At 44.8% G+C, this 27,343-nt stretch overlaps 1 long non-coding RNA gene across 1 annotated transcript in view; it reads right to left on the bottom strand.

Moving 5' to 3' along the window:
* Nucleotides 1–27,343, bottom strand: part of LOC129382258 (uncharacterized) — a 147,509-nt gene that overhangs the window by 48,104 nt on the left and 72,062 nt on the right. The window contains exon 2 of the long non-coding RNA XR_008610362.2: nt 9,479–9,564. This is a non-coding gene — a long non-coding RNA (uncharacterized lncRNA). The remainder of the gene's footprint in view (nt 1–9,478; nt 9,565–27,343) is intronic.

Below are 27,343 nucleotides of genomic sequence, written 5' to 3'. Positions count from 1 at the left end.
GGATATGCCAAATTTGATAATGCATGGTCAGTTAATGTACCTATGGGGTGGTTAGCACATTGTGTCGGTGTCTTAAATTAAACATTCATAACCAGAGCTGTTAAAACAATCAGAATAATGTAAAATATTAGTAGACGTACTGTCAGCGAGATTAATGTTGATGTCGCCAATAATCATTACATTTTTGTTTTTATTTGCTAGCAGTCCCATAACATTATGGAGAGCAGCACAGACATCTATTGCTGATGATGAGGGTGAACGATGTATGCAACCTGTCATTAGGTCTTTTTTGTCTATGTTGAGGAAGTAATTTTTGAGTTCAATCCAAACGTCTTCACAATTCGTTACGTTAAGCACAATATCATTCCTTCGACTGTATGTAATATAAGAATAGATATACAGTGCTGCGCCGCCATGGTTGCTTAACGGACGATTGGAGTATTCAGGAACAAAACTAGAAAAGCAGAAACGGTGTTTATCGTGGTCACTCAACCAAGTTTCAGATACTCCGATGTCTGAAAATGGGAAAGTGAATGGAGAAAGGAGATCAGAGAATTCGTCGAAGTGCTTGCACAGACTGCGCGCATTCAAATGCAAGACAGATCGCTGATGATTTGAAAGAAGACTGTTTAACTGGTTAGCTGTGAGATAGGACGAAATTCTGAGATTTGCCAAGGTTACAGGCGCGGTGCAAAGGTGGAAAAAAGTTATCACTGAAAGGTCTGATTCAGCTGCGATGCGAAAGACGCGGCTTTCGGTTGCGTTACGAGCCTTGATTTGACAGTTTTCTGTCCACAGAAATCTCCAGTTTTTCGTTTTCTTCAGACCCAAAGCTTTGGAAAAGAGAGCTTTATTTTCAAGTGTGAAATGTTCATTAACGAAGACAGGGTTCTCTTTTGCTGTTGCGAGGCCGGTATCACTCAGGCAGAGTCTAGCTTTCCGTGCTTTCGCGACGAACTCAGCTTTCTTCGTTCTCGAGCAGAAGCGAGCGACGATATTTTTGTTCTGTTTTAGTAGGAACACGATGAACAACGTCAAGGTCGGTGGCCGTTACTGGGCAACCAATTTTGTTGCCAATAGATTGTATGACCGTCGCACAGTGCTGTCCTTGTGTGCAAGGAATGCCCGTAATCTCGACGTTGTTTAGTCGAGAGTATTGCTCGAGTTCGCAAGCTTTCTTTGTGAGAGTGTTGTTGTTTGCTTGTAAAGCTTTGTTTTCGGCTTTTAGCTCGTTGTTTTCGGCACTCAGCTTTTGGACGAGTTTGCTTAGAAATTCCACGCTGGTTTCCAAGTTATCAGTTCTTTTTTTAAATTCTACGATGTCTATGCATGAATTGCTCGCCTTCAGCTGGAATTTCCCAAAAATGTCGTCAAGATGTCTTTCGCTTACGTTTTCAAGCTTGGATTCAATGTCATCAATTCTTTTGGCGAGCACCGCATTTGTAGGCATTGTTCACCGATCAGACCAGGAAGGCGCTGCGAGACGACGCAAGCTTGGCAGTACAAGTTAACACAAGTTCAGCAGCAATCTTTGGCAGCGGCTGCAGCGATATTGGAATTACAAATGACAACGATACATAAGCATATGATTGAAGGGTACATTTTTAAAGAAGTTATAATAAAGGAAATAATAAATACGTTAATAAAGAATTTGGAGAAACCAATTTCAGTGAAATGAATGCTGATCTGATACGTAGAATAAAGATACAATAATTAGCAGGTCAATCGTTTCGTTCCATTTAAAAAATCAAACACTGCGCAATAAACGTCTCTGTGACTATAGCCTATAGTGTTAAGGCCCCAAATGATAATATTACCGGTATACTTAACCTAATCCAATTTTGCAGAGTGGAACATGAAGTAATATATTTCGAAGGTTTGAATATTGTCGGCATAATAAAAAGTAGCGGTCCATCGATTCAATTTCCTTACAATTGTGGCATAGAGGGGACATCATCAGACCAGCTCGATGTAAATGAAAATTCAATTGTAGGATGCGACAGCGTAATCTGGTGTATGTAAATTCCAATCGCCGAGAAATGCTTATTCCAGTGAAAACCGAGTTGCTGCAAGTCTGGAGATTTTAACAGCGATAATTTGCTTAAATAATTTTGTAGACAAAATTTTCTGTTTCTCGATTCAGTGAAGCAAGATGTATCCGGTAAACTAGGAATGCGCGGTCTACTTAAATACGTTCAGGCTAATAAATCTGCCATTCATTTAAGTATAAACCGGGGTGGCCAGGAACCCAAACCAAATTAATTCTTTTGTAAAGTTGTAGGTGCTAAATTTCGAGATTCACGTAAGAAAGCTGCATTCGTTGCCGTGGAAAGATCGAACATACCGACAGGGAATCTGTGACTACGACAGCTGAAAATTGAATCGCGGGGACATTGCGCAGCAGCAGAAGAATCGCCAATAATTCTGCTGTGAAAATATGCGTGTAATCCGGAAGGTGAATTGAAAAGGACCAATAAGAGAAGGAGAAAAGACGTCTGCACCAGCCTTCTCGTTTGACAGTGAAGCATCAGTGGCTATTATATTGCTTGTTTCAGGTGAGAAAGGTAACCTTGTAATTGGTCATTTAAATATTGGAATGACATTAATTTAATATTTGAGGGGAAAATATCACCAAATTCGATCTGGAGGCTTACGTTTGATTGACTTGTTGGGCGAATACGTTGAATTTGCACATTCAATGATGTTAGCTGTGCCTCTCGGTACGATGTCTGGGAGGCGAAGAGAAAACGACAAATCGAGAATAGGAGAAAATATTTCGATTCCACACTTTTCTTCATTTTTAGAAATGTCAGTGGCAATAACTGTCTTGATCGGTGTGTGCAGAAAGTAATGTCTTAAGATAGAGTTTAGCATGCGGTAAGATAGTGACTTTTGAATTTTTACTGAATATATAATCGAACTGAACTTTAATGGAATTGGTGTTGCAACAAACAAGAGTCACCTCATGAATTTGGATGTTCAACTGATCAAGGACAGTTTGTATAAAAATAATTTGATGTGTGTGGAATCGCGGCCAGTACAAGCCAAAGAACAAATCCGGCTGGAGATCAAAACGGTTTGTGAACGCCTTATAGGGGATTCATATAGCCTTAAAAATGATTGTACAGCTAATAATCAAAACCTCAGTACAAGAGAAGGGATCTTAGCTTCCATATATGAAACTGCATTCGCTACGAGTTTAGGTAGTCCTAAACGCTGTCGTAAGGCCTGCCTCTCCAGAATATACAGGCGCTACAGAGTACAATGCGCACCCAAATTGCCTGCTTGCCCTGTCGACAAGCTTCTTCTTGGTTATTAAATGTCAAACCTAGGAAGCTTGGCCACAGATAAGCCCGGCTATTTGGAAGTCAAAGATAGGAAAAGCAACAAAGGCAATAACGATAACGAAAATGCAAAACACTGCCAGAAGTCTAGAACAAAATGGCAAATACTAACAGAGCAAGTCTGTGGCTTAAGTACAAAGTAAAGAAGAATAAAAGGTTATGCATCTACAACACGGACGTGGACAGGTCATAGGAACATAGACGAAATAAAAAAGTGCACATTAACTGCAGTTCAGAAGGAATTTATTAATTCACAGAAAATTCCACAGGGCCTCGAGAGCTAGTTTCTGTTAACGCACGACCAAGCTCCTCAAGATTTTTTTTTTACACAGAAGAATGGCGCCTGTTCGAAGTGTTCAGATGACTTAGAAAGGTATTTCGATACTGGTCGTGTCGTGGGCCCTCAATAAGACAATGTTAAACGGATTCCAACAAAGTGCCCTCAAGGCGCGAAGATTCAGACGATGTACTTTCCTTTATATAATGCAAGAAAAAAGGCGTAAGAAATGTATAGAGCGCGTTTAGCGGGCGGTCGATCTTGATGTTCACAGAGAAGCGAGCCATAGGGTTCGCTTCTCTGTACCCATCTACCATAGAGCAGATGAGTTCGCCCACGCAGCTGTGGATTCCGTGGCCGCCGACAACTCAGCGCATGCGCGGGCCTTTCCCCTTCGCTCCTCCTCCACTTTCCGCTTCATGCTTTTACTGTACCCTCCCCTTCCACTTTCCTCCTGGCGTGCTTTTCTTTCATTTCACGCTGCGCTCCGCGTTCGCTTTCATCTTTTGCTGTGCTCGTTCGCTCGGTTACGAGGTACAACGCCGCCGAGGCAAGCCGACGCTCAACGCAGAAACGGGCGCCTAAGCTCTAAAGAATGAAATGAGAAACATGAGCGTGTGATCGCACTCGCACAAAGAAATGCGATAGGAACCACAAGCAAACTGGCCCTGTTGTCAGTGCAATACTGTTACAAGGCGTGATGCGTTTATTTAGAAGGCTCGGCGCTAAAGCACTGGATGGGCTGAGGTCGCCAGACCAAAAGCCGACGGACGGTAGATTTATTGTGCCGACGCCGGTTGTGTTCTAAACTGCATTTTACTAGTTTTAAATGCGCGAACCAGCACGTGACCAAAATGTTCACGAACCGAAGCCTTATCCCAAAGCTAAAGGTACACCAAAGAGGCATATTAACCTGCATTGGTAAATGACACTACTGGAACACAGAGCATTAATGTTACCGTGCACGGGCGCTCGGTAAGCTCGAAAAGACAAAAAAGTAAAAATAAAAGTGTGCCCACACTTAGAAAACATTTCCTTTTTTTGGAGCTCAGCCTGTCCCTCAATTAATTGTCATCTAGCTTGCGTCAATTTCCTTTTTTTAAAGCTATGCCTCCTGTACCCGTATTCACAAAAATGTATTCGACTAGAATTGTTCGTAAAAGAAAATTTCAGTCAATCCTGATGCCCGGCATATCATTATTGAAGCCGGCCGGCCAATGGCAAAGAGTGCTTACGAATCAAAAGCTTTGTGAATTCGGCCCCTGCTACTTTCAGCTTACGAACGGCATGCAAGTATCAGTGGGATGGAGAGTTCCTGATAGGAAAGTGTAGAGTGCTCAAGAAAAGGAATGCACGCGAGATAGGTGGCTATTATTTTCGGACGACAAGTTAATCTCCAAAGGGTGTAAGTTGCTTTTTAGAGTGCAGGTAGCCATGTCACCTTGAAGTTCGTGTTCTTGCTTCACACAGGCTTCGAAAAGTGCACTGAGTGACCTCAGAAGTGTATTGGCATCGATGTCGACAGTACGTTGGTAGATAAATACCCACTCGGATAAAGAAATCATACAATAAGCAAGTCTAGCACTCTTATTTGCTTCAAGGAAGTGCACAAGAACTTCGAAGTGTTGTAGTAGTTGGGCGTACTATAGCTTCCGCATACTATGTAAGCTTCTTGCGACTTTGTATGAACGTTGGTGGATGCTTTTGGTTCCTCAGTTTTGCATGTGTTCTTATACGGTTCCTTTCTCCTGGGCGCGTCCAAATACAGGTTATAATTTTTACGTTTTACGGAATTCTTAAAGATCACCTGTGTCAGATAGCATAATTCTTGTCGTTGAGCTGGATTATTCGGAGAGGTGGACATTACTATCAAGCGAAATCGATACACATGTTCAACTAATTAGAAAAAGTTAATTTATTAATAAGCTACTAATAGTAGAGTTTGCAAGACGTATCTACTTGAAATGAATTGCCAAGATCACACCACTTTCAAGAAATTATTTTCCAAAATGAGAGACGAAATACGTGGGCGTTCCGATAACTTTTGTGCTTCAGTGCATAAAAGAGCGTTTTGTTACAAAAGTGGACCAACAATGCATTTTCACGGCGAGTTTGATGACGCATATCTGCAAACTGGTGTCATTCGGGAAATTAATTCCAAATGAATACGTTTGACGATCTCACCGGCTACGAGTAGTAAACTGCAGTATGTGCCGTAAAGTAATTAATTAGGAAGTTAATTCGTGATTTCTTGTTAATTGGCTCCATATGTGTCCCTGTTTTTCGTGCAAGTAATGTGCGCCTCTCAGAACAATCCAGCTCAAGGACTAGAATTATGGCATCTGCAGCAGGCTATTTTTGAAAATCGCATAAAACACAAAAATGGTCACCCCGTGTAACATCGGTTTCATTTTCCCGTTATTGTGCAGCCTTCGTTCGGAACTCGGCCCTGTATATCTATCCAACGGCTATACAAATCGAATATTCGGAGATACTTATACGGCCCGGCCAACTCTGGCCTAATCTCATCCACTCAGTTCCCAGAAGCGGTGGTTGTACCACGGAGGATGCCTTTTATCTCCTCACGTAGACAGGCGCCTCAAACGAGACACTGTGTTGTGCCATTGTCGAGCCTTGCGTCGGATTTGTTCGTAACCAGAATCAGCGTCGCTGTGACTGGGAGGCAGCGCACAATTTGTCGTATCCGCCGCTGCAGGCGAGTCCAATTTCCGCTTCCGGTCGCCCTCTGTTCCGGCCGGCCATGCTGCAGACGCTCGGTCTTCCTCTACCATCGCGGCTCCTTCTCAACGTCAACACTTCACTCTCAAATCTCGACGCGGAAACGCGGTCGCATGTCGCGCGGTACTATATGAGCCAAACATTAGTGCCTAAAAGGAGGCTGCTCTTGTTGCCTCCATTGTGGCCCAGCTGTTGGGCAAGTTGCCAGCGGAATGCACGTAAACAAACAACAGCGATATAACATGTTTTACGCAACGCTGAGACGAACCCTTCCCGAATACTCATTTGCAGGTCATGATTCCTCCATAAACAAAATTTGTGTGTATTTCAACGTCGTTGTGCGCATCTATTTGAAATTACCCCTCCATGGCGGTTACACTTATCACCCAGGCTTCGTCTTGGTAAATCCTTCAGTTTTAGGAAACCAGGGGGTGCAAAAACCTGCCAAACGCATGGGTTAGGTTTTGAGGGTTGGCCAGAGTGAACTCACTGATAACTTCAGCAACATTTCGAATGCAACACGTGCGAAACGCATCGGGTTGTTATGATAACGAGCTTAATTTCTCATAACTTGGAAGAGGCATATCTTCTTCGTAACGAAGAGAAAAGCCTCCAATAATATTAAAATTACGGAAGGATGTTAACAAACCGAAAGAAAGGTTGGAGACAGTGGACGTGCACTGCGAATTCGTAGCCACTTGCACGCGTGCGCGTTAATTATAAGCCCGCTACACTGACCCAGTCCGCTGTATGCTATTTAACAGCACGTCTTATGTTTCGGTAACACACTCGAAAATTATATAACAAGGGATAAGTACTGCTTTTGTGCAGCGAAGCCATGCCAGACGTGTTGAGCATCCGTATACTTTTGTGCGTACTTTGGCGAGGTCGTTGCTCGTGCTTTACCTCGAACGTCTAGTCAGCCCTCGTAACTCAAGTTCGGAATTTCAGCAAGTAATCGATCCGGTTCTTGCAAAGTGAAGCAACTTAGAAGTGCACTGAAATAATTATGAGACTTCTGCACAATATACGGTGGCGCCTCGCTGGTACTTGCGCATTCATTACTTCATAACCCCCCCCCCCCCTTTTTTTTTTTTGCAAACATAGTGAAAGACCAAGCGGGTAGTCGCTCTCGCCATCTTACGTTATTTCTTATCTGTTTATGTGGCCTAATGCCTTTGACCAGCTTTCTTTCTTTCTTTCTTTTTTTACATACCCCTGTCACTTTCATGTTCTTTTCTAGTATTACTGGCGTTGAAACCTTCCTTAAAATTGTTCCACTACTTGTTCCAAAGCTCGACCGCGCATCTACCTATCGCGCTGCTACCGAAGTCAGAAGACATTGCCTTCGTGCCACTACATAGCTCACGTATCTACTAATTACGCACCCGATCGCTTTTTAGTCATACCTGTTGAGCCTTTGTAGAAACATTTACTCAACCCTAACCGCACCTCGGATGTAGTCGTTCCAAAATTTCCTTTCCGCTTCCTAAAAAGCGCCCGCCTTGCCATCGCTCGACAGAGACGTTCCTCGCGTCTTTGATGGTCATCAGGCTTGCCTCCACACGTATAGAGGTGCTTACCACTCTGAGGGACATAATTGACGCTCCGGCCATCGTCGCCTAGCGCGCGAGAAAAACATTTCTGCTCACGTCGTCAGAGAAGGAGATACACACTAATCTAGAAGAAGGAAGCTTGCAGAGGGAGGGAGAGGGGGTGATATACAGTAGGCAGGAGATGAAAAAACTAAAATAAACATGGAAACAAAATATGAAGGAACTCGACCACTCGAAACAAACGGAGGCATCCATCTGCCGTTCGTCGGTCGACGTCTTGTTCGTCTTTTCCACCGGGAGAACCCAATCTCCGCGAGGTCCACATTCTCGCGAGATTGCGCGATAAGCAAATACTGTAACATCCAGCGACAGGAGAAGCAGCAGGAGAGGCATTCAGTGCGGAGGAATCTGGGAAGAGATTCCTCCCGTGGCCGCAAAAAGCTGCAAGCGTGACTGTACCGCCGTTTCCCTCCATTGTTCTCCAGCGCTGCGGGAACAATATCTCTTCGAGTGCTCGCCTCCGGTGATAAGGCATTCAAAGCCGGATCGTCGAGCACCCCCACTTGGCTACTCTGAAAAGAGCGACCCTTCAAGGCTCGCTTCCAACCTCTCTCCCCCCATCTCTATCTTTCACCACAAGTTTCGTCTTTTGTCTTTCTTCATCCGCTGGCGATAAGGGCGCCATCTAGCGTGTCGCGCGTCACCATTCGCTTAGATGGCTTACACCTGATCCTCTCGAGTGCCCGTGCCGGTCTCGAGTCATTGTTCGCTGCTCGCGATGGCTGTGTCCCGTGGATGTCTACTTTTCTGTGTCCCCTTATTTTTTGCTTTATTTTTATACGCAGCGTCAATTATTGCGGTCCAACTGTGTAAACTCTCCCTCGTGGCCGCTCGCTTTTCGCAGGGGGATTGCATGCGCAAGGCATTGTTTGCAGCGCGATACGACACTCAGTGCGATGCCGTTGGAATTGTTTACTGGACATTTGGCGCCATGTTCGAGTGGCGAGTTGCCGTAACGACGCGACCAGTGGAATGTGTTCTTCACCTCCGCATTAGGAGCGCGCTTCTTTCTGCGCGCCGGTGCTTGAAATTGTTTTCGCTTTCGGGACGCGCTTGCTTTGTTTTGATTTTCTTGTACTTCCTTTCTGACAGTGTTCGGACGGCACAAGTTTCGAATCGAATACCAATATTCTAGAGAAACGACATTCGAATATCGAATCTAATGCCGAATATCTCGCAATTTCTAAATTAAAGTGCTATATCATCTTGGAACAGTAGCACTAACGGAAGTAACGTAAGAAAGAAAGGCAAAAAACAGACACGGCGCTGACTCGCAACTGAAAAAAATATTGGAGCGACACCCATATACAAAGATCCCAGACGCACACAGTAATGTGTTTTCCTTCAATAAAAATTCCACTTGCGAATCAGTGCCTTTCCATGATGATGAATGACCAATATGCAGAATTAATGACCTTGTTAAAAGTACTGTAAGGAGACTATATACGCGAGGCCTAGTTGGCAAAAAAAGAGAGAAAAATTCATTTATATTATTCCGTTACCTTGCGTTGTTGACGACTGGGTGTCCGGTCAATTGGACAGCAAGTCAGTGAGGAACTGAGAGACGACGACATCTTGTTCACCGTGGCTGTGGCAGTAACGAGACAACGGAACAATACATCACTGGATGCGCGCAGAGTGCGGTGTTAGACGAAAAGTTCTAATCCAAAAGTGCAAGTGACTGTCATTGAGAAAAGGAACCGAGTGTTTTATAGCACACGGCACAAAGTAACACTATCGAGAAATTGCAAAAGCAGCAATATTCGTCGAGTACAAAACAAAAATCACAAGTCGGAACAGGTATAGATACAAGCCTTAAAGGAGATGCGTCCTCATTCGGCGGCTGGAAGTTATCAGGCAGAATTAGCTGGCTCCGCGTGCTCTTTCGAACTGCATGTTTTTACTACGCTGCGAAAAATCAATCCTGCTGCAGAATCATTCGAAGCAGCCACCGCTTGATGTGTTCTTTTCTACCTGTATATCCAGTATATGCTGCCACAAAAGCTAATATTTGAACATAAGGTTCCCGAATTCAGTACGAATTCAATCGCAAAGGCTATTCGATCTACATTCATAAATTCAAATATTCGATCCCCCCAATGTCTTTATCAAATGCCAAAGAGAATGCAGGACCGATTTCGTATCCCGCAAACACGCTTCTCTATGGGTTTGTGGGACATTGAGGTCGTTCGCATCATGTAAAGCAGATCACGGTGGCGGTACTAAAATATATTCGTAATGCGGAGAGTTGAGACCACAGAATTTACTTGTATTAGTGGGCCTTTCTTATCCTCACAAGCTGCTGTATTTATCCCTCTGTGACTAAGCATCCTGGTCGAGGAAGAAGCCGTTGACGGGATGCTTGAGATCGTTGAAAAATAGGGTATATAGAGTAAACAGCGCCTGCTTTTCAACTGAACTCGCTTTCTTAAAATCAACCTTTTTCATGAGCGCTCGCGCACGCCCCTTTTTAGTGGAAAACAACGCCACGTGATCTCACCAGAAAGGTAGTGCGCAACCAGACATCATTATTTTAGGCCCACGGCATCACGTACAGTGCGTTCAACTTTGACAGGTGAGATAGTACACGCTGGCGCAGAATGTCAATAAGTATAACAGTACAATGTACCACGACCATTCACGCACGTTGTTTTTCAACCAGGACCAGAAAGCGAATCTTAGAAATCAACCACCCATCCATCCATTCATCCGTCCGTCCGTCCGTCCATCGTCCTCATTCCAGCTTCGCCATCAGACACTAGTAATGCCGTCATCGTCAAGCCTTTTACACCGACCCAATGACCCACGTTGTCTACTAGTTCCAACCACTAGGTATGCCCTCGTAGTGGTGATACCGTCGTCGTCCATGCATTGTCATCATTACCGCTTCGTCAACAGACTCTCGCAATTCAGTGGTCTTCACGCCATCGTTGTCGTACAGTCGTGACGCATTCGTTTTGTTACCGTCGTGGTGAGGCCATCGTGGTCGTCCCATCGTCGTCGAGCCATCATCGCCATACAGATAGCCGCCGCGCCATCGAAAGTAGCCATCCCATCGTCGTCATACGGCTGTCATGCTGTGGTCGTCATAGTCATCGTCATGCATTCGTTGCCATACCGTACAGCAAAAGTTTGCGGGATGTGGTTTCCCCTTCAAACTTGAATTCCTGCACTGTTAAGGCATGACACTTCGTATTTAACGAATCACAGTGTAGGTGGCGAAGGCTACTACATGCCGGAACATTTAATTCGAGGCTGTGTGACCACGCTTCGCGAGAATTCAGCTTCTTGGCAGATCCTGCGTCCCGTAAACTTTTGCGGTTGCCCGTACGTCGTCGTGACGCCGTTGTGGTCCTTCCATCGTTGTCATTCTAACTTCGTCATCCGATTCTCGTCATGCGTCGTCGTCACACAGGCAGATCAAATAAACCTTTATTCCAACATTCGGCGTGCTCAGGGCCACCATGGAAGGCGCTACACGGGCTCGACTAGGACGACTGCCGAGCACAAATGACAGGGAAAAATAGATACAGCAATGCAAAGATTCATTTAACGTGAACAAAATAAGAAATTGCGCATAATAAACCAAACAGTTTTCTCGGACATATTCGGAGTACGTATACAATATAAGCATAATTACAATGTACGGTGTCTAACATTAAAGCAGGCGATGAATACACTATATTGCAATCAGCACAACATCAGCAGTAAGGCTAGAATATATAAAGAAATACAAATGAGATGGACCAAATTCCTCAATACAAAAAAAAAACCATAAGCAAGACGAGAGCAAGGTAAAAGCGGGAGCCAACGTTTCGACGAGTGGATTTGCCTTTTTCAAGGGAACATTTACCTTGTTCTCGTTTTGCTCATCGTCTTGAGTTTCCATCTCCCGCCATCTCCGTGTTTTCCCTCTGTATAAAAAAGGTATAACAAACATTAGTTCAGCGATAGCATAAGAAAAGCGATAAAGGGGCATAAACAAAATAGTACATCAGTTTTCAGTTCAACAACGTACAAAATCGATATTTTAAAATTATTAGTTCTTTCAAATGAATCGGCAAAGGAAATCGCAGAATTTCATTGCCATAATTAGTTCGCGTGCGCGTAATACCTCGCACTTGAACGAGACGAGTGTCACAAGCTAACAAAACGCTGTCTAACCTAGATGCCTAGGCCACGGTGAATTTTTTAAAAATAAACCCTTCAAAAACACAAGTTATTTTGTACACGCCTAAAGGAAAAACGCCGACAAAGAAGTTTAATTTATTTTTGGCCTCTCAGCAGTTAGAGTTGGTGGATTCTGTTAAAACCCTTGAAATACATTTTTCAAAGCACCTTGTGTGGAATGTACATGTCGAAAACCTCCATTCAAAGATGTCGTCTGCCATTGGTGTCCTTGCACGTACGCGATGTATTCTTCCTACAAAGGTGAAGATTATGATCTACAATGCGTTAGTGTCCTCTGTGTTGCAGTACTGCAGCATAGTGTGGTGTACTACTGGCGTAACAAATTTGCGCAAGCTGTATTTGCTGCAGAAAAGAGCCATACGACATATTGCTGCTGCACATTATGCTTCTTCTACAAAACTTCTTTTTACAAAGTATGAAATTCTTCCAGTGTTCTGTTTATATAATTATAGGCTGATGCTGTGTTATAAAGCTTTTGTTAAGTATGGTACCAATACCATAATTAATCTTGCTAAGTTAAAAGCAAACACAAGTGTTCGTTCTACCAGGCACAAAGAAATGTGGGCTGTACCCACCCCTAGAACTTCTTAAGATGAACAATCTTTGTCCTATAAGCTACCTTTCCTTCTGAACCTATTAAACCATGGAGATTTTGATCCTTCGTGTAATCAAAATTCTCTAATTAAGCGTTTCGCCCAGTCCATTTATTTTCACGAATAGTACATCCTTTCGATTTTTTCCCCTCTACTTGTCGATCGCTGTTTTTCATGTTCATGCCATTTCAAGCCTACGCAATTGGGTTGTATTGTTCGTGCGCTTTGTTACAAAACTTTTTTTATTGCTCGATGTTATGCAATATTCGTTGATTTATTTGAACTCTTCGTGCATGACTGACCGTCATCCTGCTGTTTTGCCAACTGTAAAGGGGTCGGGACCTCGTCAAGCTGCTGAAGCTTTTAGTCCCGTACCCCTCCTATTCCAAGGGAAATAAAGCTGGTCGATTGATTGATTGATTGACTGATTGATTGAAGTAAATGTCCTGAGCGTTAGTCTTGAAATGGTGCTTATAATTTATCACTTCTAAGACCTGCGTGGTACCGCTTCATAAAAATTGAGCGATAATAGTTTTGTAGAGTAACTAGATTAATTTATTGAAAAATTAGTGCACTGTGACTCCCATAAGGAACATTTGCGATAGCAGGAGTAGCCTTTTTATGTATTATATGTAATTTACGGATATTTGTAGAAGTCGTCGTGCCCCAAACACGATAGTATTCTATATGAGACAAAAATAAAGATTTATAGATAAGAAGTCTGACTGTTTTTGGTAATCAAAAACGCACCCTGGACAGAATGCCTCAAATCCTGGATACTGCCATCGTCATGCCGTTGTGGCCGTTCCACCGTCGTCATTCTAACTTCGTCATCCGAGTGTCATCACTCCATTCGTGATACAGTCGTCATCGCGCCATCGTCGTCGTACACCAGTCCTCAAAGTGTCACTGTACCATCGTCATCATTCCAGAATCGCCATCTCGTTGTAATAATGTCTTTGAAGTTCCAGTGACGTCACCCTCCTTCGTCATTCCATCGTCGTCACTGCGTCGCCTTCATACCGTGTGTCATAGTTCACGTCAGACAAGCTGTTCAACCAAAGAAAAAAAAAACACGATTTAGAAAACACGGCGCAAGATACAAATATAAAACCTACGCGGTTCGGTTGTCACTGGCGTGACGACCAAACACCGCATTATTTTGGTTTTATCTTGCACCATGTTTTCTTACTATTTTTTTCTTTGAACAGCTTGGCTAAGGTACGCTGGGACGCCCTGTATAGACGTCTCCATATAGTGGTCATGCGGTCATGCGCATAGCCGACCTTTGCAATAGAGCAAAGTGGACCAATGCCGGAGACGGTGTATGTCGCATATAGCCGAAGCAACTGAAGTCCCAGAATGACCACCACAGATTTTAAATAAACGTGTCTTCACCAATATGGTGTGCCGCTACATTGCTTGAATGCTAGTCGCATTACCGTCGACAGTCATCGTGAGACGGATTCTGCCGGATTTTTTTCTTCGAATCAGTGTTTCTGTTATGACAATTACGATCACAATTATCATAGCTGAGAAGATAAGGAGCCGGATACACATGTACAGCGTGTGCCAGCTAACTTTAGCCAGAGTTTAAAAATATCCGAATGGCACGTAGCTGGACAGAACCAAGGTAATGTTGTTTGCAGTCGCTTGGAGATACCAAAACTATTTTTTTTTTCGTTCTGCGTAATTCGATAACTAGTCTTAATTAACATGTCTTCTCAAATATCAACTTCTCAAATATTGTAATTAGATGAAAAGTGTCATTGAGAAAATTGTAGAGCGACATGAAAAACTCTCGATACAGCTTTCTGTTGTTCAATACGTGCTGCATAAAAGTTTTTCCGAGTGTGAAAGAAGCCCGCGAATGCACGCAGAGTGCCTGGAGCGGCCAGTAGCGCGGTAATTTTGCGTGCATTTGCGGGCTGCTTTCACGCTCGGAAAAACACTTGTATGTAGCACGTATTGAGCAACAGAAAGCTGTATCGGGAGTTTTTCATGTCTCTCTGCAATTTTCTCATTGACACTTTTGAGCTACTTATAAAATCTGATTAATTGATTAAGGATACTTATCTAATTAGGCGGAATGAAAGAAATAATTTTAGCATCTCCAAGCGGCGGCAAACAACAATACCTTAGTTCTGTCGAGCTACGTGGCAACCGCATTTTTTTAAAACTTTGGCTAAAATTAGCTGGGACACCCTGTATATGCACAAACCTTTCCTTGCATACGGTAAAAAGGAAAAATAAATAAAGAACGAAGAAAAGAAAGTGAACCGCCTTTTGCCTCTTCATTCTCTACGCGAGTCCAGTTCGCACCTGGCGCGCGCACTCTTCGGAACAAAGAAAAGGCCGATTTAACCGGTATTCTGGAGATTGCAATTCAAGAGTCTTGAGATACGTCAGAGGGCATTGTACAGCGTAACAGTGGTTGTCGTTATTATCTGCGCATTACCACGAAGCGCTCAACGACGTTCACCCGTCGCGGCTGCCATCCCTTCGGGAATGCTTGTTTGCTCAAATGGCGGCATTTTCACTTTTTTTTTTTTGAATTGTCTGTCGATCGTCTGCTGCAAAGAGATAAAACAGAGGTGCGAACGTGCGCGTCTGCACGACATCCCAGTAAATTTATGACGAAGACGTTATGCGCATGTACGAGAAAAATATATACAGTAAATATTTATGTAGATCTGCTTGAACATTTAACGAATTACACATCAATCATGGAAAATGCGTAGCTTCTCGCATTTCTACCGTGATTTCTGGGTTTGTTCCCGATTCATTAATTTCTAAAAGTAAACGTGTGACGGTCGTAACGGGGACAGGGACCTGCGGCTTGAGCGGCTTACGCAAATGGCTTACGCGCAGCTGTCTTAAATGAACCATGGATATATCATGGCGGAGCGGCGGGTTGCCTCACCAAGGTATTTTAAATGCGTAAGCATTTCTAAGGTTACCCAACGAGAAAAGTGTCCGTTCGTCCTTCCTTCGCGTAAGACGGTCGCTTTCAATATAGAGCCAGCCAGCTGTGGAAGACGACGAAAGACGACGGCAAAGGCGCAAGCAGTGGCACGAATTTGGGGGTGGGCCGACTTGAAATCTGGAGATAGGCCAAGTTACATTTGGGGATAGGCCAACCTAAATTTACGGGTGGGCCAAGTTACATTTGGGGGTGGGCCAACCCAAATTTGCGGGTGGGCCAACTTGAAATTTGGGGGTGGGCCAACTTTGGGGGTAGGCCAACTTTAATCTGGCCCTACCTGAAATTTCGAGGTGACCCAATGTTCAACTAAACGCTGCTGAGCGTCCTTCGAGTTATGAACACCTCGTGGGCAAGCGAACGCGTTGAGACGCTTGGCGCGTTTTCATTGGGCCTCGCCGAGGTGCAGTCAGAACCACGGTGTCAGAACGCAGGTGAGAGCTTGCGTGGACAAGGAATATGCGCTTAACACAGGATTGCGTGAGCGACGGCGTGGGTGACATGGCCTCGAGGCGATGCACTCGCCCCGCACGCAAGGCCTCACGCGCCACGGCGGCAGCTGGCGTTCGCATTCAACCGCTCTGCTCCGTCGAGGCGCGCTTGTGCCTGGCGTTCCGACTCAATTGGCGCAATTGAAGGGGTCTGATGCGGGGCGAGAAAATCTGTGAATTGTCTACTAAAGGCTAGGCATTATTTGCCACCGGAAGGGCCATGGGTAGACGTGCATGGGTAGACGTGCAAAGGCAAGTAAGCAACACTAAGCAAAAACGAAGCCACAGCCGAGTCAAACAATGCTTACGCATTAGTAGACAATTCTCAGAATTTCTGTAGTTGTATTTTTCTGATTTTGCCTAATGTCTTACCTATCTTAATCTTTTAACAGACAAAATATTCACAGCGTCAAACTTTCTGAATCGTTATTGCGAACTTTGTTGTCGTACGCCTCCGTTGTTTGTGGTCTCCCTACTTTTCTGCCAAAAAGCTTCCAACAGCCTTTTACTAATCTCTGTTGCGGACATGTTTATTTCCCCCCTGCTATCCCTGAACCCAAGGGCTTCAAGGAAGGCCAGCGGAGTCTAAACCGACCACCGGGTAGATATCTTCACATTCTAATAAAACATTTTCCATCGTTTCCCTAGCTTTACCGCACTAAGCATATGTTTCTTCTTACTTGGTGTACGTTCATAACTACTCGTATTAAGGCATCCTGATCTCACTTCGAAAAGTAAAGAGCTTCCCTTTGAGTTATCATAAATTATTTCTTTCCTGATTTCGCTTTTATCCCTTATGTAGTTAGTCATAGCCGGTTTCTTTACCACTGCTGTCACCCAGGAGATTGTCTCAGCCTCTCTGACTTTGCGTTTAACGCTCTTTGTTGCCATGTTGCTTATTATAACGGTCGCATGCTTGCTGGTAAGCTTCCTAGTTTTTCTCCTCCACTGTGAGTCAATATTTTTCTTGTAGAATACTTGAACACACTCGCAACCCATTTACTTTCTTTTGTATTCCTCGGTCGTTCTTCGAAATCAATTTTACTCTGAGCTTCTCACCTCGAAACATGTCTAGCTCACATCACCCTGTACAACTTCATTTGTAGACTTCCCGCGAGCGCCCAATGCGAGGCGATCCACTGAGGTATAGTTGTTATCGAGTCCTGATTGTACCCCTGACTTCAAGCAAACAACCGCGTTTCCAAACGTAAGTCCTGGGTCTATTACATTGATCATCGCACACGCCTCGGAACATCTCGTACCTATTGTATCCCGATAGCGCTCTGTGTTTCATTATAGTCGCATTTCTCTTCCCTCTTTGCTATTCTTTTTTTTTCTGTATTTCCATATGTATATTGCCTTAGACCAAGGTATTTTTATTCTTTTACCCAATGCATTTCCTGGCCCTGTATTGACACAGCAGTACGGCGACGACACCTAGCTGGCGCAGCACGACGTACAGCCCAGTAGGTAAAGCCTTCGAGATCTACGGTGTCAAGCAGCACGCCTTCCCACGAATCGGGAAAAGTGTGGTGGTCGCAAGGTGTCAAACGAATGCAGAAGGCGGACGCCAGTGGAGGTGTAGTTGAGTTGAGTTGAGTGCTTGTAGGCTACTGGTGGGATTAGCCTTGCAGTTGCTGCCGGCAATTGCTCCACCGTAGGGACACTTAAAATAAATCCCATAAATCAGACACAGACCTCACAATTACAAATAGTCACTCCTAAGGCCACCATGTGGAGGCAAAAGCCGTGTCCTGCAGGTGTTTAAAAGAAGGCGAGAAACCTCCTTCCTGCACAACTGGTTTCCGCACGGGAAAGCAATGTCCTGGAGAGAAGTGTGAGGAACTCCTGTCTTCTTGAGGGACCCGAATAACACACTACTTTCCGCGTTATACGCGTAAATTCCGCTGTGAGCGCTACATCTGCCCACTTGAGAGCGCGCATATCATCAAGGCTGTACTGCCGCTCGGAAAAAACAACATGACCACGACAGGCGTTCGCTTCTCTTTCCGAAGCACGCATGTTGGCCCTTGGAGATAGGCGCAGCTGTGTTGTTACCGACTGACTGCCAGGTTCAAGCTTGTGGAGCGTAAACACAGCCAACGGCTGCGAAGGGTTCACCTATAATCACAGGTTTCAAAGGTGGAAAGACCGCGCGAGGCTAAACCACAAACGCAGCTCGTGCTCGCGGATTAGCTTGGAGAATAGAAACTTGTTGCCTGCCTCTATTGTTGTGTCAATGTTATGGTGGAGCACTCTAGCAGTGCTAAATGGACTGCAAACAGAGAGAGATAAAAGAAAAGGAGAGACAGAGGGGTTAACCAGAGGGCATCTCCGGTTGGCTACCCTACGCTGGGGAAGATGAGAAAAAGGAGAAGGGTAGAATGAATAATATATATTGTTCATTCCTCCCTTCTGTGTGGGCGCCACACAGTCATATATAAAGTCAATGTCCCGCTGAGACACACAACGTCACAGTCAAAATATGTCGCACAATCCGTAATATCTTTGATAACGACGCAGCGACTTTATAGAGGCTCACGCTAACGTCCGTGCAGGCCAGTGTTTAATAATCTTCTTTACTGTGACTGGGCGTTTCTTCAGCTGCCTAGTGTGGATGAGAGGGCTGCTGTTTGCTGGTTGAAACGAGGACGCTCGCAAAGAAGGTGCGCCATCGTTTCAAAATTACAAAGTGGGCTGTTGGTTATTCCAATGATAAATGAGTGTGCATTTTAAAACGCTACTCCAAGCCATAACGGGTTAGAAGGGCGCATCCATATCGTGAGAGGCCGTACGGAATATGAAGCTGCAAATTAGGGTCCAGGGTATGAAGGCGACTGCTTCTAAATTCAGATGAATCCTAGTTATCCAGCGTTAGATGACGCCCAAGCGCGCAATTTTTTTTTTTTTTCTGCGTCGGCTCTCGACAATTGACGCCGTCGTGGGAATATCGAACAGCTGCGTCAGCTTGGCCATTTCCATCGATTCCACAGCGACTAGGCAACCACTAAAATTTTATCTCGTGTCCCTTGTCAAGTGCACAATGATGTCTTATTTATGCAAACAGCTGTTCACGTGATCCGTGACCGATTGCGGAAGGTAAACTCCGGAGAGGTGCTGTGGAACCACAGAATATTGATATTGACCGCAGATCGCGTGGCTCCTAATTTAATGAACTGACGAGCCGCACGGAGGGCTATGAGCTCAGCAGCTGTTGTTGATGTTACGTGAGACATTTTGAGTTGTATTTTGCCAGATCTTGTCGGAACCACCACCGCGGCAGCTGAACATTTAGGTGAAGCTGAGCCATTGGTGTACAAACATAGGCGGCCATTATGCACCTCACCTCGCGTAAGAGTAGTCACGTGGCGTGTTGGAGGGCAACAGACTACATAGCGCACTGTTGTTGAGGGTCGCTAGAGGTCGGCGCAGGCACCATAAAGGCGACGACGGTCGTGCTGCGGGCAGGTAATTCAATGACAATGCGGCGCAACTGGCAGCAATTATACGACTGAACATTGTGTGCGACATTGTGTGTATCAAACATGCGCCCTGATAGTGTCGGCGGCTATATGTACGTTGATGTAGGGTGATCTCGTGCTATGACAATCGTTGCCGCTGTAGACTGCAGAGGCGTGGAAATACCATACAAGGCAAAGATGTCGAACAGCGCTGGGCACAGGGGAATATTAGTGTGAGGAATATCCGACGCAACTGGCCGGGTGGTTGATTTGAGCAAGAGTAGGCACAGTGAGCGCTCATCAAAGCCGCCTATCGGGTGATCGAATGAAATGCTAAACTCATGTTGTTGCTCTAGATAGTGGTTGTGCATGATAGAGCAACTCACTCACTCACTCACTCACTCACTCACTCACTCACTCACTCACTCACTCACTCACTCACTCACTCACTCACTCACTCACTCACTCACTCACTCACTCACTCACTCACTCACTCACTCACTCACTCACTCACTCACTCACTCACTCACTCACTCACTCACTCACTCACTCACTCACTCACTCACTCACTCACTCTTTCAAGTTTGTCGGCTTCTCGAAAGGGTGCGTGTGTGGTCAGCAGGTGTTGTCTGAAATAGAACGACATCCGATGTTCACCAAAGGCTTGCGTTTATTCGCAATACGTCGATGTCTCACGGCCAGCGCAATGTGTCACGCGGGTAGGCGATTGTATTGTTCGTTGAAGGCACACCTGCACTGTAAACTGATACCATAAAGCCTGAAAGGGGTACGCTTGCGCTTTCTTTTTATTTTCTTTTGGGTGTGTGGATCCAAGGCAGACGAACCCACACCAATAAGACTCCCGCGCTGGCTCAATCGCTATGGGCTTCTGCTGCTAAGTACGAGGTCTTGAGTACGACCCCCACCCCCCTACATTCCTACGGGGGGAGGCAAAGGACCGTCCTCGGCGCTGCGGAAGCCCGCGACCCAATTTGTCATTGCCAGACTATTGTCACCCACACCTGAGGTTTCTCTATAGATATCTCTCATTTCTCACTCGTTAAATCTTTCAATTGACTAAAATCTTGTTATATAATTGTTAGGGCGGGCGGACGCGCTCCGCATTTTATTAATTCACATTTTCCCTTAAATTTTGGGAATGCTGATCATAGAGGGAAAATCGCATTAAAGATGAATTACGCAAACTAACCTTCATCTATAATGATATGGACAGCTTCTACCTATAGAGAATAAATACGCTGCTAAATGTTCACATTGCTTCAACCATTGCGCTGCAAGCTTTTGATGCGAAGTTGTTAGTGGTACTAGAAGCACTCGATTACGTTATATATGCGTGTGTTATGGGTGTCCTGGCAGAACTAGATAATTCTTGTAGTTTATATTTAGATCTTAAAGGCACACTAAAAAGAAGAAAAAAAATTTGAGCTGCGTTAGTAAATTGCCGTTCTGCAATATCAAAAAAGCTACTCTTACGGCGAGACCGCGCTAGGTAAGACAGACAGACTCTGAAATGAGTGACGTTACACTGACGTACCGGCCGTAGGGTTCGGGCGCGAAAAAAAAGAGATATTTGCCCTTCATTGTCTTTTCTAATAATCAACACACACACACACACACACACACACACACACACACACACACACACACACACACACACACACACACACATATATATATATATATATATATATATATATATATATATATATATATATATATATATATATATATATATATATATATATATATATCTATATCTATCTATCTATATATATCTATATATATATCTATATCTATCTATCTATATCTATCTATATATCTATATATCTATCTATATATCTATATCTATCTATCTATCTATCTATCTATCTATCTATCTATCTATCTATCTATCTATCTATCTATCTATCTATCTATATATCTATATATATAAGTGCGCTGCTTATAATTAGGTTACATTGAGATCGAATGCTGGAAGTGTTAGCTGCTATGCAGAAAAAACATTAAGGCGTGTTCGTTAATTAAGGCCAAATTACAATGAATAAACCTTCGTTTTTTGCCTATGTAGAGATGTTGTTAAAGCTCTCGCAGTGTTTCGCCGTTTGCCAGTGTCTTATAATTATTGTACATGACACGAAGTTCACATTCAGTGAAAATGGGGGCCATATTAGGCGAGACGTGTGAAAAAAAAAAAAACGTTTAACGTTTTTGGCATGATTACAATCATTGCAAGTATATTGCTGAATATTCGATAGTTTTCTACCTGTTTTCATGCGCGCCACTAAGCACGATGCCTTTACCTGATGACCCCGGCGAACTCAACGAAGGACTTGTTTTGTATTTGGTGAAAATAAAGGCGGTAAATGTGTAGGCAAAGTTCAGAGTGCGTGGGTCGATCTCGGCCTTCCAGGTAAATTACATATGCAAGTGCTCCGGAAAGTTATAAGCGTCATTTACGAACGGTGTAGAAATTAACCTGCCCGAACTCGCATGACTGCCCCCAAGACGAGATTTCTTAAAAGTGGCGAAAGGGACATTATAGTCAACGTGCGTGCGTAGTTAAATGTGTCATAAATTATGCAGCCTCTAACAACCGGTGTAATTCATCGAGTGCTCTAATGCGTTATGCTGCTGTTGTCCGCTATGTTTCCCAAAGCCTGGAGAAGATTGTACGTCACACCATGTTCATAATTAGTAAAAATTGGGAGCATGTTGAGTGAAATGTGTGGCGAAACGTTAACGTCTGTGGATTCATTAGGAGCGTCGCAATTATTTATTGAACCGTCATTTTCTCCCTGTTATCATGCGTTATGTGAAACGCCTGTGGTATCCTAAATGAACTAAACGGATCAACCTGTTTATATTTCGTGGATATAGAGGGATGGTTATGGGTGATGCGTAAGCGAAGTTCAAATTGTGTCGTGCAATTACAGCGTATGATTTAGCCCGCCGTCGCGGGAGAACTATGAGCCACCGAAATCAAATTCGGTTGGATGTGGCAATATGGCTGATGTGCATGCGAAGTTAAATGTGCATGGGTGAAGTACAGACCACGGCTAAACATTTCTTAAGCAAAATTAAGACCTGGGCGAGTTGGCGTGGCAACCTGACGAAACAACTCTAAAGACGAATGCAAGGAGAAAAAACAAATACATTTTAGTGCTCGAAAGCGTTATACGCGGGCAACAGTGCAAACGGGAGAGTCATATGCGGGCAATGTAATTTAAAGTGCGTGAAATAACTACAAGTAACTGTAATTCGTAATAGAACTGTGAAAAAAAAAAACAGTTTCACGGGAAATCGGGCTGTTATTCTGCAAGGTTGTGGAAGTCCTCTGTCTGTTTTTTACTTGCAAAAAAAAAAAAAAACTAAATTTCAGTAAACAGGCCTGAATGATACGTGTCTCAAAGTCATTGCTTATTTTTCGAGTAGGCAGCGCTAACGCCTCGAAAGGTAACTGTTTCATTATTTACATTTATCAGGGATGAAAACATCATTTATACACAGAGGTATATGCGCAGCAGGGGCATAACAAGGAGGGGGGGGGGGGGGCATATGGGGCTTCAGTCCCCCCCCCCCCCAAATTTTTTCGTGCTGTCCATTCACCGCCTACGAAAGCAACCCCCGGCTCCGGAAATCACTCTGGATTTTGTCTAGAATGTCTTTTTCACGTCCGAAAAAACATTTCACCGCGAACATTGCGAACTCGGGCTGGATTTCGTGCCAATGCCCATGCACCGGGAGTCACATAACGCAAGCAGCCCCATCCGAGCACAAAGTTTCAAGGGCGTGTTGATGGCGAACGGGCTCGCCGCGGAATCTACGGAGCGCATGGATGTCAATTTCGAAACTTTATGGGTATAAAGTTCTTATAAACTTTTGATGCTTCTTCTGCACGAGAGGTACGCAGACAGTGCACATATTTATACTGACGGTTCCACAAACATCCAGTGTTCGTCCGGTGCTATAGTCGTCCCAGAAAGAGGTATTACCATCAGCTTTAGGACTGACCACCCAACGACATCTACATCTGCGGAACTAGCTGCTCTTCGAGCTGCACTTTGTTTTGTCAATCGGGAACCACCTCGACAATGGTCAATTTTCAGCGACTCAAAGGCAGCCCTACAATCTGTACTATCAGCTCTGCGTCGCGGGCCATTCGAACAGCTCGTATTCGATATTAGATGCCTACTACATACAGCACATGAGAAAGGACATCACGTGACGTTTCAGTGGCTGCCAAGTCACTGCGGCGTCATCGGAAATGAAGACGCCGATAAAGCCGCTCGGACAGCTCTTGAAGACACACAGGAAGAGGCCATACCACTTTCACGGTCCGACGCAGCCAGCAGACTTCAAGTGCTTGCACGGGAGATCACGCTCTCTCTATGGTGCACACCAAGCAGCCAGACCAACCGCAGCAATCATCAACACGACCTGCCCTCCTTGATGCATCTCTGTCTGCCAACTGGACTCCGCCGAAGTGAGGCCACCCTGCTTTATCGCTTATGGCTAGGGGTGGCCTTCACGAAATCTTACTCGTTTCGCATTGGAATGGCCGACAACGCTCTCTGCAATGCCTGTCTTTGCGAGGAGACGCTGGGACACATTCTGTGCGACTGTCCTGAATATAATGTTCAGAGACAGTCCATGGCGTCCGTTCTAGCGCACCTTGACAATAGACCATTGTCAGTTGCAACCATTTTCACATATCGCCGACTGAAGACATCGCAGCTGAAGGCGATGAAGGGACTACTTCGGTTTATGAAGGATACGGGCTTGGACAAGCGGCTGTGACAGTGATGTTACGTACCGCACAAGAGTGACAGACTGTAACCAACGATGTGTGTGCCGCGTTATGTGCCCTCTATCTCTTCTCCCCATCTTTCATCCCCCCATCCCGCTCCCATGTGTAGGGTAGCAAACCGGTTAGGCTAAACTGGTTAACCTCCCTGCCTTCCTTCTCCACTTTTTCCTTCCTTCCTTCCTTGATGTGAAAGATGCATTGGCATTTCCAAAGTTGTGCTTTAGATCTTCAATTGCGGAACTTTGTGGGTTTAATGTTATAAGCATTTGATGCCAAAGGTGCATTGACTTTTTTAACGTCGTACATCGAAACATACAACGAGACAGGCCAAATCAACACACTGTCAGACAAGTTGACAAAGCACGCAGAGAGGCCCGGTGAGATGAAGCGTTGTGCTGGTTCATTTGTGCCATAATATGTCACGAAAAAAATATCAACATTTCTTTTCACTTACGCCAAAGCATCCATGTCAAGACAGTAAAGCCAGCAAACGCAACTAAGTTCTTATTTATTGTTTCTATTTTGACTTTTATTCGCGAGGACACATTGAGCCTCTTCAATTTTTTTGTTCTCGCTACCCCACCCGCGGGCTGCCAGAGCCAGCCAGAGCGCATGCGTTTTTCCGGTGTTGCCCCGACCACAGCGCGGCGCACTTCAGTGCGCGTTCGGTTTTCTCTGGCCACGTGGATTTTCGCCTCGCTGAGTTTTGGACGCTTCCTGGCTAGCACACGAGAAAAAGAAACAATGGTCGCTCACCGCCATCCCTGTGGGGACTCGACGGATTCCACCGCGTTCGCTTGAGTGCAACCTCTCTGGAAAGTCTTGTCTCGCCGGAGTAGGATACAGAGATGTATGCGTAGGGCTCTCGGTGGACGAAGCGTCTCACGTTTTCTTCGATATTCCTTCGATAGCCACACTAGGTGCCCAAAGTAGGCATTCGATTGTGGCCAACATGCTTTCATTTGCGTTTTTTTTTTTTCAATTCCGTGTTCCCGCTCCACAAAAGACATAAAAGACATTGTCGCGGCACAGCAAATTGTCGCCTGGTGAAAGTTCTACTTTTTTACTTCTTTTGCGGAAAGTAATGGGCCACGGGACGCTTCAGTTACCGGATACTGTTACTATATTATCACGATAGAATTATTTGAAACTCCAGGCGCATTCCTGCCGTCGCCGTCGTCCTCATGTTCCATATAAAGTCCAAGGGCGATAACATCGTGACCGCGCACCGCATGCTGTAAGTGCGAGTGAAAGCGTAGTGGGGTGGGGGGTGGATTGGGTGAGCCGACGATGGTGGCTCAATCTTGTGTGCGCAAAGTAGAAAAGCGGGGAGGAAACGTGCCGCCTTCCATCGAGCGCTATACATCGGGGGGAGTGGATGGAATGGGGGCGGGATCTAGGATTCTGTGAATCTGTGATTGCGCAACATGTTTATTTGGCTTGTTTGAAGCATTATATTCAGTGATTTTTTTCTTAGATACGTAGGTTTATTGGAGACTTGTACGTATATTTAAATATCTTGTGGCGAGGGTTTGTGTATACGTGCAGTGAACTTTGTTTCCGGTGACACTTTTTTACCCTTTATCAAGCTGTATCTTAGCATTTGTATATTCCATTGTATCTTCGCATTTCTGATGTACGAGGGCGAGTCAAATGAAAGATGAGCCTAACCAGACCGCGCAATAATGGTTCGGTTCATTATCTGCGAGGCACGCGCGTAGCACACAGGCATCTCTCATATACAAAAGTGACACGCATGTGTGAGGATAAAGGTTCTTTAATGGACTCATACACTGGGCTGAACATGATTGCATGACATAATGGACACCAAAATTTAAACAGCGTGGTGTCGTGAGGTTTTTAACAGCTGAATATGTTTTCAAAAAAGAAATTAGTCGCTATATGACTGCCGTGTACGTTGTACATTGCATTTCATTGACCACTGTGAAGCGTTGGAACAAACTGTTCAAAGGAGGACGTGAAAGTTGCAAACGCGATCCAAGCGATCCAAGACCGGGCCAAAGCCACCGTGCAATCACCCCCAACAAAAATGCAAAGGCTGATCAGCTGATAAGACAAGAACGGAGGATAAGCATCGATGAACTGGCACAGTGTGTGAACATCAGTCACGGTTCGGTTCACGCCATAATTCATGAAAATCTCGGTTATCGGCTGTTGTGTGCGCAATGGATGCCCAAGATTTTGAACCACCGCCAGAAGACGGAGAAGTTCGGCGCTGCCTTGACTAATCTGATCCGGTATCACAGTCAGGGTTACGACTTCTTGTCTGCAGTTGTGATCGGGGACGAACCATGGTGCCACTACTACGAGCCTGAAACACGATGGCAAAGCTTACAGTGGAAACATTCGTATTCATCACCCCCAAGAAAGCAAAGGCCGTCGTTTCCGCCGGAAAGGTGCTGACTTTTTTTTCTTTTTTTTTTTGGGGGGGGGGGGGGGGTCGTCAGGGGCCATTACTAACAGAATTTGCTAAATCTTGAGAGACTACCAATTGTTTTCAATATCGTGAACCGCCGTATCGTCTGCGTGTCGCAATCAAGGATAAACGACGTGGAAAATTGACGAATGAGGCCATCTTGTTCCACAAAAATGCCCGCCCCCACGTCGCTGATGTGGTTAATATAAAAATGGCAAAAGTTCAAGTGCGAAACGCTGCAATATCCGCCATACAACTTAGACCTGTTGCCTTGCGACCTCCACATTTTGGGCCAACTGAAAAAACAGCTCAAGGTAACCAGATTTGTGTCGGACAATGACGTGAAAGAGTCAGTTGCAGACTTTTTGAAGCAGCAGCCGGAG

This window comes from Dermacentor andersoni, chromosome 6 (assembly GCF_023375885.2).
Source record: "Dermacentor andersoni chromosome 6, qqDerAnde1_hic_scaffold, whole genome shotgun sequence".
Lineage (NCBI taxonomy): Eukaryota > Metazoa > Arthropoda > Arachnida > Ixodida > Ixodidae > Dermacentor > Dermacentor andersoni.
Note: the sequence above shows the minus strand (reverse complement) of the source record. Positions and strands in the feature narration are given on the sequence as shown.